This window comes from Chenopodium quinoa, unplaced genomic scaffold (assembly GCF_001683475.1).
Source record: "Chenopodium quinoa cultivar QQ74 unplaced genomic scaffold, ASM168347v1, whole genome shotgun sequence".
NCBI classification, from domain to species: domain Eukaryota; kingdom Viridiplantae; phylum Streptophyta; class Magnoliopsida; order Caryophyllales; family Amaranthaceae; genus Chenopodium; species Chenopodium quinoa.
The window spans coordinates 817,733-832,541 of NW_018742963.1; the positions used below are offsets into that span (position 1 = coordinate 817,733).

General features: G+C 33.0%; 2 long non-coding RNA genes across 2 annotated transcripts; one reads left to right on the plus strand and one right to left on the minus strand.

Moving 5' to 3' along the window:
• The first annotated feature begins 4,600 nt into the window (after positions 1 to 4,600).
• LOC110728818 lies at positions 4,601 to 6,592 on the plus strand. Its single transcript, XR_002512778.1, has 2 exons — positions 4,601 to 4,916; positions 5,899 to 6,592. It is a non-coding gene; the product is annotated as an uncharacterized LOC110728818 (long non-coding RNA).
• A 1,269-nt stretch (positions 6,593 to 7,861) lies between these two features.
• LOC110728817 lies at positions 7,862 to 10,114 on the minus strand. The gene is made up of 3 exons (XR_002512777.1): positions 9,894 to 10,114; positions 9,651 to 9,755; positions 7,862 to 9,214 (listed from the first exon to the last, which is right to left on the minus strand). It is a non-coding gene; the product is annotated as an uncharacterized LOC110728817 (long non-coding RNA).
• Positions 10,115 to 14,809: the final 4,695 nt, after the last annotated feature.

Genomic DNA, 14,809 nt, shown 5'->3' on the forward strand with positions numbered 1-14,809 from the left:
AAGCACACTGTGGGAGCTTCCATATTGGAAGCATCTGCTCATTCTTCATAACTTAGATGTCATGCACATTGAAAAGAACTTCTTTGATCAGTTAATTCACACTATTATGGATGTGAAAAAGCATACATGTGACACGCCATCAGCTCGAAATGACATTGTCAAATATTGTAAACAGCCGCAGCTTCATCTTCAGGAGGATGTTAAAGGAATAGAGTTCATGCCAAAGGCTCCATTCGCTCTTGACAAGGCTCAGAGAAAAGTTTTGTGTGAGTGGGTTAAAAAGCTGCGGTATCCTAATGGTTACACCTCCAATTTGAGTAGATGCATAGATTTGCAAGCATGTAAGCTACACGAAATGAAAAGCCATGAATGTCACGTGTTCATGGAGAGGTTGTTGCCCATTGCTTTAAGGGAATTGCTCCCTGACCATATTTGGAATGCAATTACATAGATCAGCCAATTCTTCCGCGATTTGTGTTGCTACACAATCACAGTTAGTGACATGGAGCGATTGGAGAAAAACATAGTTGAGATCCTTTGCAAGCTTGAGAAGGTCTTCCCTCCGGCATTCTTTAACTCCATGGAGCATTTACCTATTCATTTGCCATATAAGGGCAAGTTATATGGTCTTTTTGAATATAGATGGATGTATCCCTTCGAAAGGTAAATCAAAGACCCTTTCACATCCTCTTTTTTACATCCCATTCATTGTCATGACTTGTTTATACATTTCTATAACTATAATTGCAGGTTCCTCAATCACTTGAAACGAAAAATTGGGAACAAGGCTCGAGTTGAAGGTTCCATATGCAATGCTTATCTCACCGAAGAGATAGCAAACTTTTGCTGTAATTACTTTCAGGCGTCAGTTGACACAAAAACACGAGATCTCGGTCGAAGTGTGAATGCCGACGTGAACTCCACAGTGGACAACGCTGAAATACCAGAGTTGTTCACGGTGGATAGCGGTCGGGTGTCAAATGAGGGTAAAACTCGGTTTTTTGATGAAAAAGAACTCGAGTGTGCTCATTTGTTCGTGTTACGAAACAACGACATTCTTGGTGAATACGAAAGGTATAATATGTTTAGGAATGCATTGTATTCAAAGTAATGAACAATTAAAATTATTACAATGTTGATTTACCGCGTGTCTTTGACCTTGTAGGAAGTTTGAGGACTACATTCTTAGTACTCGACCTTATCTGCTTAGAGAAGAAGTCATGGAGAAATGCGAAGCTGAATTCTCTGATTGGTTTCATCACAAGGTGATATAAACGGTCTAATCGTGACATAATTATGAATTTTACATCTTGCACTTCAATTTATTCAATTCATGAATTGTGACGTTTATATTCAAAACGTTGATAAGTGGTTGAAGAGAAACCAAATTCGGATATCCTGCGAGCGTTGTGCATGCGTCCTTTCAAGCGTGTTCGAACTTGGAGGCAGATTTTTGTCAGTGGATTTAATTTCCATACACATGCCCATGGCAAGTACAAATCTACAATGAATTATGGTGTGTGTGTGTATCAAGTGAGGATGGTGGAGAGTACTTCGGCATTTTAGACGACATAATTGAACTTGTCTACACTGGTCTCGAAAAAGAGTACAAGACTATTTTGTTTAAGTGTAGTTGGATGGATTGTGGTAGGGGAATGAACATACATGAACAATACAAGCTTGTCGAAGTAAATCATACTAAGAAATACCCCAAGTATGATCCCTTTGTATTATCTTACCAAGTGACCCAAGTGTACTACGCATCATACCCTAGCCTGAAACGGGATCGAGTTCAATGGTGGGCTGTGTTTAAAACACAAGCAAAGTCAGTGGTTCATGCTTCGGTGGGCTTAGAGTTTTTGCAGGCACCATCCCCACAAGTACATGCAACACTTTGCCCACCGAATGACATTCCAAACTATATCCTAGATGATGATGATGAAGATGATGATGATGGCTTTGTTATCTCAAGCGATGAAGATGATGAATCTAACATCGACTCTATTGATAGTGACGAGGATGATGACATCGATGTATTATTAGATGATAGTAGCGATGATTATAGTAGTGATAGTAGTGATGAGATTAATGAATATGAGAATATGTTAATCTCCTTTAAGAATTTGCTTGTTATTGTAAAATCAAAATATGACTTGGTCTTATTATAAATCATTACTTTTTATATAAAATTTTATTACATTGCACTATACTTGTAATTTATAATATCATGTCATGATACTAACATCTATTTCAGGTCATGGCGGGGTAAAGATGGAGAATCGTCGAAGAAAACAAAGCGGAACGGGAAAGCTCAAATGGTGATCGGCGTCGTTGACGAAGAAATGGAGGAAGCGGAGGCACATGATTTGGGTGCCACTCAGGAGCCCACCTTCACCCAACCACAAAATCAGACACAGCAGCATTCAGAGTTGCCGGTATTGGACCCTACTACACTCTGGTACGTACGTACATTTAATGAATTGGACTTATATTCTTATTTTCGAAAAATTAACCTATTTATTACTTCTAACAAGTTCTATATTACTTTTTGTTGATGATCATCTAACATTGTTGTTTCTCGTTTAATGTAGGTTTGATGATAACAAGGTGAGGAGTGTGGTCTCCGGTACGCTAACTGGTAACTGGATATTATCGAGACCCTTGGAGGAATTATGGAGAGGTTGATGAAGGAACGAAACAACACTGGTGGAACTTGTTCAGCGTATGCTATTTTTAACTTAGTTAATACATGCTTTATTAAGTGTATTGATGGAGTTGAGTTTATAACTTTTAAAGTTTATCATTTGCAGAAACAATTCTCATGGGCACCTCAATTGAACGAGCATGTGAAGCAAACTTTTAAAAGGAAGTTTGCAACTCGCCTACGTGACATGTTCTACACAGTCACACACAAGATGAATGGCGCCAAGCCAGGTTGGCTCAATGAGGAAGTCCATAAGAAGATGATGGATATTGTTGCCACATATCCGACGTATAAGAAGCGGTCGGCCCAAAATAGGAAGAACAGAAGGGGTAGTTCCCTGGAAAATGTGGTTGAACCAACCCACTATCAGGGTTCTATGTCAGCTATACAACATGCAAAAAGGATGGTAAGTTTGTTTAATAGGCAAGTAAAATAGAAGGCATTTGTGTATTACTATGTAATGGTGGTGTGACATTTATAACGATGATTTTCTGCATGTATAATCAAAGGCGGTGAAGAATCAAGGCCAGTTACCAACAGCTCCTGAGCATTTTCTGAAGACGCACTTCAAGGATGTGCCTGGGAAAGGCACAGTGCCAGCCAACACCAAAGTGAAGCGAATTGCGGTAACAACTTCAATATAACTTAGAATCTAAACTTATTTGATTGATTTCATGAAAATGGGCAAAGTAGAAGTCATTTAGGCCATATTTGGATGAATTTGGATGAAAATGGTTCTTAAAACTTAGTTAATTGGTTTTATTTTTGTGATTTCAAGCCCTAAACACCTAAAACTACCTATTATTGACATGTTATGAGAAAGAAAAAGTTCATTTGGTAAGAAATGAAGAAAATAGGCAAAGTAGAAGTCATTTAGGCCATATTTGGATGAATTTGGATGAAAATGGTTCTTAAAACTTAGTTAATTGGTTTTTTTGTGATTTCAAGCCCTATACACCTAAAACTATCTATTATGACATGTTATGAGAAAGAAAGAATTCATTTGGTAAGAAATGAAGAAAATGGGCAAAGTAGAAGTCATTTAGGCCATATTTGGATGAATTTAGATGAAAATGGTTCTTAAAACTTAGGTAATTGGTCATTTTTTGTGATTTCAAGCCCTATACACCTAAAACTACCTATTATTGACATGTTAGGAGAAAGAAAGAGTTTATTTGATAAGAAATGAAGAAAATGGGTAAAGTAGAAGTCAATTAGGCCTTACTTGGTTCTATTTTGTTGAAAATGCTTCCTTAAACTTAGTAAGTTGCTCCTTTTCATATGTATATCTTATAGGAGGCCTACCAGAAGAAGGTTGAAGAAGCAAGCACTTAAGGGATTCGGAAGAAACCGAATGAGTTGTACTGGGAGACTGTGGGTGGTCGCAACAAGAAGGGTCGTGTGAAGGGACTTGGCCAAAGTGCAGAGCTGTACTATGGAAACCAGATGGGTCGAGTTTCCACGTCTTCACAGCAGTACATGCCTTCCGTTGTTTCTTAAATGTAGGATCAGATGGAGCATAGGGTGTAGGCTCTTCCCAGTGAAATCCGGAGTGAATTAGAAGTCCAGATGGAAGCCCGATTTCAAGCCCAAATGGCCGCTAGAGAGGAGAAACCAGGAGAAGTGGGATGAGTTTATGCGTCGTTTCCCCAGCGACACATGTTCTACCATTCAACCTCAGAGTCGACACCCCAGGGACGACCCGGGTAGTGGCGAAGCAGGGCAGGGTACTCCGGCTATAACTTAGCTTTTGCTTATGTAGTATGTATATGTACTTAATTTGGATTATGTTTTATGCTTTGGATACAATCTATTTATTATTATTATTATTATTATTATTATTATTATTATTACATATATATATATATATATATGATTGAGATCATGTGAGAACCAAGGTGAATAATAGGAACTAGGAACTCATCTGGACCGTTGATCGTGTTCAATCTAACGGCTCACATTCCACCCACCTCATTAAGGGCATTTCTGTAATTTTGCGTGTTAAATGACATTCATCCTAAATCATGCGCCACTTCATTTTATTTTTCTCTCTTCTTTGGACTTTCTCTCTCCTCCTTCCAATTCTCTGAATTCCTCCGAATTCTCTAAAATCATGTGCGATATTTTCCTTCGACTTCACAAATTGATTTCCTCAAGTTATTCGATTTCATCAACTTTCTTCGATTTTCTGTTATCTATCGAATCTGAACAGGTAATAATTTTGATTTTGTGTATTTTTTTAATTCTCTTGTATTTTATTCAATTAGGGTTTTTTTTTTTTTTTTTTTTTTTTTTTTTTTTTTTTTTTTGGTTTTAGGAATAATTAATTTCTGCGAATTTGTAGTTCTTTTTTGTTTTCTTGAATCAGTTTAATTAATTCGAGTTATAAGTTTGCTTTCGATTTAGTTATGATTAATTCGAGTTCGAATTTTGGGTTTTTTGCTATATATTGTTCGATTGATTTATGTTTTTTGCTGCATCTTATCTTTACGCCTTGCTAATCTCTTCGTCAAGTAAGCTGTTTGTTTGGTTTCTTTGAATTTGATGGATTTTAGAGGTTTTATTTGATGTTCTAAAACAAGGGTTTTAATCGAATTTTTTGTGTTTAATTTGGATTTCAATTGAATTTGTCTCTGATCATTCTTATTTATTGTTGAGTTTTATTGATTTTGATTCTATTGCTGGATGCTTGAGTGGTTATGTCATATTGCAGCTTGTAATAAGCTAAAACTAGATGGTCTAGAATCTAGATGGGATATTATCCAATTTTGCAGAATTTGGGGGAATTACAGTACATTTATTTTTCAATGTATGATAAATAACAAATATTCTAGAAATTGGGATGTTCATTCTCGCTTTTTGTCTCATTAATTTTTGTAAGACAAATAAATTATAGCGATTTTTCAGAGTTGAGTTGTGGATGGAAGTCCGGGTAATTTCATCTCAATTAATGCCATGGCATTGCTTTGTGGCAACAATGAGTTGCTATCAGATGTTGGGACAGTTTAACTAAGATGTTTATGGTTTAAGTCCATATACTTCGAATAACCCAATGTATACTTATGTCATGTTGCTGGTTAATGGTCGTTGTAAAGTTGTTGTGTGGGGCTATTGTCTGGTAGAACAGCAAATGTATTGCAAATGTTGGTATTTGTCTATTGATTACTGAGAATTGGATGAGTGTTTCATTGCAGCTATATGGGACTATCGGTTAGATTGTCATATTGATGGCTTTATTGTTGTTGTTGCACACACCCATGTCACTCAAGATTTCAAAAAGGACTTGTAACTAGCAGAATATCTGATGTTCTTCTTGCAACCAACACTATCTCCTTATGTTCATTACTTAAGGTCTATCAAAAGTAATTCTCTCTTGTAGGACTACAATATCTCCTTATGTTCATTACTTAGTTGTGGTCGCTACTGAGAAAGTTGTACAATTCTCATTTTCGGCTATAGATATACGAGGCAGCAATAAGAGGTCTGTGATCAATTGAAGGTCTATACCCTCTCAAGTTTCCATTTGTAGATTCTCATGAAACATGGATCACTCGTCTCTCTAGAACCTCCAAGGCTTCTAAATTGGAAATTTCATCTGGTCTTAGCAACTGATTTTGAAGTTGCTGATGTTGTCTTTGCTCATTTTATTATTGTCAACTTTATATACACTAGCCTACTAGCTCAAGAGGTAGAGTATTGTGCAAATGCACAAAAGATGTGGGTTCAAATCCCACATAGGTTCATTTGTATTTATTTTAAGAGATATCTTATTTACTTCAACTTATCTTGTATCTACTTTTATTACTTACAAACTCAAGCTCACGTATCCAAGGATTAAAGGACAGAAGGTTCTATCACTTATACTAGATATTTAAGCATTCATAGCAATTAGAGATTGTCAATAAGCATTTCTTCATAGTAATTTCCTTATTTTAAAGGTAGAGAAGGTGAATTTCATTTCTATTAACTTTAATAAATATTTTATTTACTTTAACTTATTTTGTATCTACTTTTATTACTAGAAACTCAAGGTCACTTATCTTAGGATTAAAGATATAAACATGTTGGTAAACTAATACCCTGCTTTTGTTTTTTAGCAATGTGCACCCTAGACGAATAGTTGTGAGTAGATATAATTTACTTTTAAGTAAATACTATTTACTTTTGAGTTAATATTTTTTTTTTAAGTAAATACTATTTACTTTTGATTTACTTTTTAGTTATTTTGATATACTTTTGAGATGTTTTGAATTACTTTAGAATGTTTTGTATTTACTTTTAGAGGTAACCTATGTAGGAATCGAACCTACATCTCTATGCATCCGCATAGTGTTCTACCATTTGAGCTAATAAGTTTACTTTAGAGTCTTTCTTATTCACTTTAAATACTTTTTTATTTACTTTAGACAATTACTAAGGAATCTACATAATCATATTAATTGTAAGTTTGATTCCGTAAGTATCGAGAGTTTGATGAAGTAAAGCAATAGAGGGTTGGCTATTACCTTCTAGAATTAATATGGATCTGTTGCGGTCCTGTTACTTGATGTTTGGTTTGTTGTCTGTTACCTTAATTTATTGTTACTTGATGTTTGGATCATAGAATCAGCTTCAAAATTTCAGGGGAATTGTTACTTATAAGTCTATTAATCTATTTATTTGAGTTGCTTGAAATGATATAGAGTTTCTAACCACTCATGAGTTTACTACGTATACTGTATAGACGTTTTTATTTACTTTTGATATTTTTTTTAATGTTATATATATATTAGCCTACTAGCTCAATTGGTAGAGCATTGTGCAATTGCACAAAGATGTGGGTTCAAATCCCACGTAGGTTTGTGTAATCTAAAGATTAGAATTCGTAATAAAGTTTAGTTATTTACTTTTGATCACATTCCTTTCTTTTTTTTTGTTTACTTTAGATATAGTTTTATTTACTTTTAATTTGAAAACCTCTACATCGAACTCAATATATTTGTTTCTTAAAATTTGACTCATCTTGTATGGATATGAAAGTCAAATGACTTGAAGTTTATGTGCTATAGCAAAGTTTCCTTAGTCATTTATCATTTCAAGATAAGTTATTATTCGTATACTTTAGAGCTAATTTGATTTACTTCAATAATATTTTGATTTACTTTTTAACATTATTTATTTACTTTAGAGTAATTATGATTTACTTCTGACATATTTTGCTCTACTTTTGATTTCTTTTAATAGTTATTTTGATTTACTTTAGAGATATATTAATATACGTTTTTAGTTTTTCTACTTACTTTTGGGATATTTTGATTTACTTTTGATGTATTTTGAATAACTTTAGAGTGTTTTATAATTACTATTTAAGATAACCTATGTAGGAATTGAACCTACACCTCTATGCATCCGCATAGTGCTCTACCACTTGAGCTAATAGGTTTACTTTAAACTCTTTTTTATTTACTTTATAATAGATTTAATTTAATTTTACTTTAGAGATAATTGATGTAGGAATTACCTTATTCAGCCTTATTCATCTTCTGTATTTTTATGTTGGATCATCTTTTAGAGTAGGATATAGAGTTGTTATGTTATTACCATGACTGAAATAGATGGCTTAGGCTTTTCAGGCTTAGGTGCTGGAGCAGGAGCGGACTTGGGTTTTTGAGGCTCGCGTGCTGGAGCAAGAGCAGGTTTAGGTTTGTCAGGTTGGGCAGTTGAGGGAGGAGCAGGCTTGGATGGAGGCTTGATCTTGATGCTCTTAATGGATTTGCCAGCTTTGCAGCAAAGCTTGTTTCTGATCTTCTCAGGACTACAGCAAACCACGGTGATTGTCACCGTGTTATTCTTTTGATTGAACACTTGGTCTCGTATTTCTCTTGTCATTAAATCAAATCAAATCATATAACTCAGTCCAATTTCATTCATATACTTCTTGAATCATGCATATATATATCATAAAGTATAGCATAAGCATAATGATCGATATTAATAAGAATAATGAAAATGATGAAGCAAGAAGGAAGAGACTCATGAGGGAATTTGCAGCATCTGCCAGGGTTCTTCAAATCACATATATTTAATACCTTCAATCACTATCACTGTCACTGTTGGGGTTCTGAAAGGGGTCTCTAACCATATAGCATGACAATTTCAAGAGCATCACATTTTAACTCAATGTGTTTAAATCCAAGCCTCTTAGCAAGCCTCACTCCCATCCTTGTTGCCAGAGCCTCAGCGAGCTTCACAGATTCAACAGTAGATCTGCCACAGCAAGCAGCTTCCCCTCCAAATCCCGAATGCAGACCCCCAGCCCCACGCGAATGCCCTCCATAACTGCACCATCTGTGTTCACTCTTACTCGCACATCAGCTGGGTGCACCCATTTCTCATGAGATAAAACCAATCTCTCCCCTGTACTCACCTTAACAGACCCAGCTCCCCCTGAGATAGCAGATGCATAGAGTTTGAAGTCTTCCACAAGCTTAAAAAACCCATGACACCCACCATCGCATTCTGTCATAGAGCCTGATGAACAATAGAGTTGCGGTAAGACCAGGTAGCCCAGGCAAATTACTTTTGGAATATTTCGATTTACTTTTAAGTATTTTGTATCTACGTTTGCAAATTCTGCTATATTATAAGACTTAAACTAACAGTAATTGATATAAATTATAACCACGGGACTTCCTCCAACCTAGCTATGTAGGATTTACTTTATCAGAATGTAGATAATTCTCATAGCAAATTACCACATACTCGTTTATTGCAATATCCAATAATCATCATCACACACAAAATTATCAGATTATAGATAACTCATCAAATATCGCGTATATATGAGCGGAAAAAAAAAAACCGACAAATTTCATCAAACAAAACAAAATTTACAAGCATAAATTGCGATTTATTGTAGCGAACTGTTAAACAACATCAAATTATTAGCTGAATATTACTTTAATACCTGAGAAATTTCAAGAGTAGCTTTTGAATCTCCAATTAAATCGCGCCGGAATCCAAAATTAAAGCAAAAAAATTGTAAACTGCAGCTATTATTGAAAAATTATACCTAATTCAAGCACAATAAACTTCAAACATTATCAAATTTTATAAATCCAGATAAAAAGAACCCTAAATTGAAAAAAACAATTAACGATAAAACCCTAAATTCAATGATTACAAAACAGAGAGAAATAAAACATCTTACCTCAGAAGATGCTTCAACGGAGTAGAGAAAGCTCATAATCCGCGTCAATGGAGTCGAGGAGAACGAAAATGGTATAGGAGAATGAAAATGGCGTTGGTGAGGAGAGAGAAAATCGCGGAGGAGAGAGAAAATCGCAAATTTGTTTTAGGGACTTTCATTTAATTTATCAGAATAGATCCCAGCCGTTGATTTAGCGCGCCTCTTCTCTTAGATCCAACGGTTCTGATTAGTTCTTAGTTCCTATTATAGGATTGGTTCTCATTATAAGCTTTAGTGGTTGTGAGTTTTGTTCTACGCAAGGTTAATTCGTTGCAAACAATAGGACTAATATTCTAAATTTCTAGGATTCTTGCGTATATGAATTTCGATAATTATCCTTCAATTAAGGGCAAACGTATCTTTAGCGTTTTATTTTAGGACTTACTAGTAGTTATTTGGGCCCGCTTCGTTGTGTTTTTCAGTACGTACTAAGTACATACAAGTATATGTTTTCGCGTATTCCTAATATAATTTAAGATAATGGGATTTTTCAATCTAAACAAGGATCGTTATGTAATAGTTTGGCCGAGTAACTATTTTCAGCATTTAAAATTGGGCATTCTACGTTAATAAGAACCGTGATTAAGCTAATGAGACCTTGGTTCTATCGAACCAAGAGTACTAAAAATGGATGTGAATATCCGAAATAGTCTTATACTACTGTATTTTGTAAGAAAAATATGAATTGTACCACTTCGTTTTAGATACGCCCAAATATAACTTAGGTATACCGAAAATAAAAAACATTTTATACACCGCTCTTTGTTTTAATCAATTATTATCTTTGTCTATCATTCTGATTGACTAATAACATTCAATGATTGGGTACGCCCAAAATTAAATTAGGGAGTTGTATGCTCTAGGAGTTATCAGCTTTTTTATTATACGCCAAAGTAATCCGTTGCGAACAATAGGACTAATAATCGAAAATGCTAGGATTCTTGCGTGTATGAATTTTGATTTTTATCCTTTGATTAAAGGCAGACTGATCTTTAGCGTTTTATTATTTCGAGACTAACTAGTAGTCATTGGGACCGCCTAGTCGTGTTCTTTTTTACGTACTATAGGTACATTCAAGTATATATTTTCGTGTAGCCCTAAATCAATTTTTGATAAGGAGGTTTCTCAATCTAGACAAGGATCATTATGTGTAATAGGTAATTTTTAGACCGAGCAACAACTATTTTCAGCATTTAATTTTGGGCTTTCCACTTTAACAAGAACCGTGATTAAGCTAATGAAACCTTGGTTAGATAGAGTTGCAATCAATCTAGTCAAGAGTAATAACAACGGATGTGATTATCCGAAATAACCTTGCTTATGCTTCTATGTTTTGTAAAAAAAAATTAAAGGAATTGAATCACTTCGTTTTCGGTATGCCCAAATATAACATAGGTATACCCAAAATGGAAAACATATTATACATCGTATCTACGTTTAATCAAGTCTTTTCTTTGTCAATTGTCCTGATTGACTAATAAAATTCGAATTTTGGGTAAGCCAAACTTAAATTGGGATATCTAAAAGTGAAATTTATGTATGCTCTAGGGGTTGTGAGTTTATTTCTACGCAACGTTAATCTGTTGCGAATAATAGGATTAATAATCGAAATTGCGAGGATTCTTGCATGTATGAATTTTGATAATTATCTTTCGATTAAAGGCAAACGTATCTTTAGCGTTTTATTTTGGGACTAACTAGTAGTCGTTTGGGACCGCCTAGTTGTGTTTTTTTGTTACGTACAACGTACATTCAAGTATATATGTTTTCACGTGTCCCTCAATTAATTCAAGATAAAGGCCAGGGCATGTCAATCTAAACAATGATTGTTATGTAATAGGTAATGTTTTGGCTGAGAAGCTATTTTCACCATCTAAATTTAGGCTTTCTACTTTAATAATAACCGTGATTATGCTAGTGAGACCTTGATTAGATAGAGTGACAAATATGCATGTGATTATCTGAAATAACCTTATACTTCTTTATTTTGTAAAAAAAATAAATAATTGAACCAGTTCGTTTTAGGTACGCCCAAATATAACTTAGGTATACCCAAAATGAAAAACTTTAAATATACATCGTGATCATGTTTTAATTATTTAAGTTTTGTATTGTCAATCGTTCAGATTAACTAATAACATTCAAATTTTGCAAACGCCGAAAATTAAATTGAGGTATCTAAAAGCGAAATTTATGTATGCACTGGGAGTTGTGAGGTTTTTTATATGCCAGAGTATAATCCGCTGCGAACAATAGGCTAATAATCGAAATTGCTAGGATTCTTGCGTGTATGATGAATTTTGATAATTATCCTTCGATTAAAGACAAATTGATCTTTAACATTTTATTTTGGAACTAACTAGTCGTCGTTTGAGACCGCCTAGTTGTGCCCTTTGTTACTTACTATGTAGATTCAAGTATATATTTTTTCTTATCCTTAAATTAATTTAAGATAACGGGGTTTCTCAATTTAAACAAGGATTGTTATGTAATAGGTAATGTTTTGGCCAATCAACTATTTTTAGCATTTAAATTTGGGCTTTCTACTTTAACAAGCAAGAACCGTGATTAAGCTAATGCGACCTTGGTTAGATAGAGTGACAACCAACCTTGTCAAGAGTAATAAAAACGGATGTCATTATCCGAATTAACCTTGATTATACTTCTGTATTTTGTAAAAAAAAAAAAAAAAAAAGGAATTGAACCACTTCGGTTTAGGTACGCCCAAATGTAACTTTGGTATACCCAAAATAGAAAACATTTTATATACACTGATATCTATGTTTTAATAAAATCTTATCATTGTCAATCGGTCTGATTGACTAATAAAATTGACCAAATATGAACATCATAATAAGCATTTTATGTGAAGGATAACTTCATCATAAAGGTAAGATGATCAATTATTTGAGTAAGAACAAATAATAATAATAAAAAAAGATCAATCATGATCTTCCACTTTGTTTTAATAAAAGACAAATATTTCTTACATTTTTTACTTAGGAATACACAGCAATTGTTTGAGATATTCTAATTACATTGTTGTTTTGTATACTTATTTGTTTGATTAATTAGTGTAATACTTTCTTTATTTATTATTTTATTTTACTTGCAACTTACTCTTTCCAACGCATTATTCAATTATTAATATGTAAAAGTTATTAATTTTTTTTTGGCTATTTAGAGAGCAACTGCACAAGGGCGGGTGATGAGAATCGATCCTAGGATCACCTAGAACCGGAAGGGGAGCTCTAACCACTTGAGCTATCCGTCACTCTCAAAAGTTATTAAAATTTGATATTATAAAAGTATGAATTGAGATGAATATATAACAATACTAAATTTAAACCCGTGCAATGCACGAGTCTCTATTTATAATTAAATATAAAATTAAATATTCACAGCGTGTACATAGTGAAAAAATCAATAAGACAATAACATATTATTTTCACTTATTCCAGGTTTAATAAGTTCAACTCAGGAAAAATAAAAACTGATAAGAATTGCCCAAGTTCAAATTAAAACTAAAATTATAAATTGGGGATATCTGAACTTATCTTAACTTACCTAAAATTATAAATTTTATTCCCAAATTGCACTTATTTAGACTTTTTAGTCCTGATATAAGTAAAAACTAGTTTAATCTTGTGCATTGCACGGATTAAATAGATATTATTTGTTCAAAATAGCAATCAATATTCTTTATTCAAAAAAGTGTAATCATAATTGGAGAAATTAATTTTGAAAAAAGTATTGTATTTATTTAGTCTTAGAACTTAGGAGGAAAAAAAATAGAGAGAAAAAAAAAAATGATGATGTCAAAAATAGTTTTGATGGGAAAGTTTTTCATGAGAAGTTGACATGTATCCCTTAATGATGTCAACATATTTTGTTTTAGTAGTAGTTAATAGATTAGATTAATAGATAAGGTGAACAGAAAAAGGCCATTAGGCAGTGCTCAATAATTACTAGGTAGTCTCAATATGTTAGATTACGTACTATATGCATGAGATTGATCATATAGTAGATTTTTATACTTCTATAATTTACTTATTATTATTATATAAAGGACAAAAAAGATTTAAAAAGAATCATTTCTTGTTAAAGTGGTATTTGTCATTATGAATAACAAATACATTAATTAGTTCATCGAATCATCTTAGACCTTATTATGTTTGATACCAAACAATGATTGGGCATTCCCAATGTGTTAGGGTACTTAATATACGTAGTAATACTAGTCATAGGCTCAATTTTTCAACTTTTGTCATTTATTATGATAAAGAAGAAAACTCTTTTCAAACCGAAGTAAACATGTTTCAAACAACCTATTTCTTGTTAACATTTGTTTGAAATATATTCTTTAATAATGTTAACAATAATAATAATAAAGGATAGAATAGATATCCTTTAATGTTAACAATAGTTATAAAGGATGTATTCTATTACTTAAATCCTTTCATTAAACAATATACGTTATTATAATCTTAACAAGAAAGAATATTCTTGTAAAGTTATAACAAACCATACTACATAATTTTATATATACCAAAAAAAAAAAGTACGTCTATACTAGTACCTACGTACGCCCTCCCCATATTATAAAAAGTAACTATTGTTAATGAAACTATTTATTGTTGATAAAAATATTAAACAAAATTTAATCAACATATTTTGTATCCGTCAAAAAAAATAAAAATAAAAAAAAATAACATATTTTGTAGGATGATAATTTATCTATAGAAAAGATTCCTCCCTCATGTTTAGATTTTATTTTTATTTATTAACATAATTGAAACAATTAACATATAGGGAAAGATTTTATCATATATTCCCTTCCCAAATCATGCCTTCTCTGTTTTCAAAAAAAAAAAAAA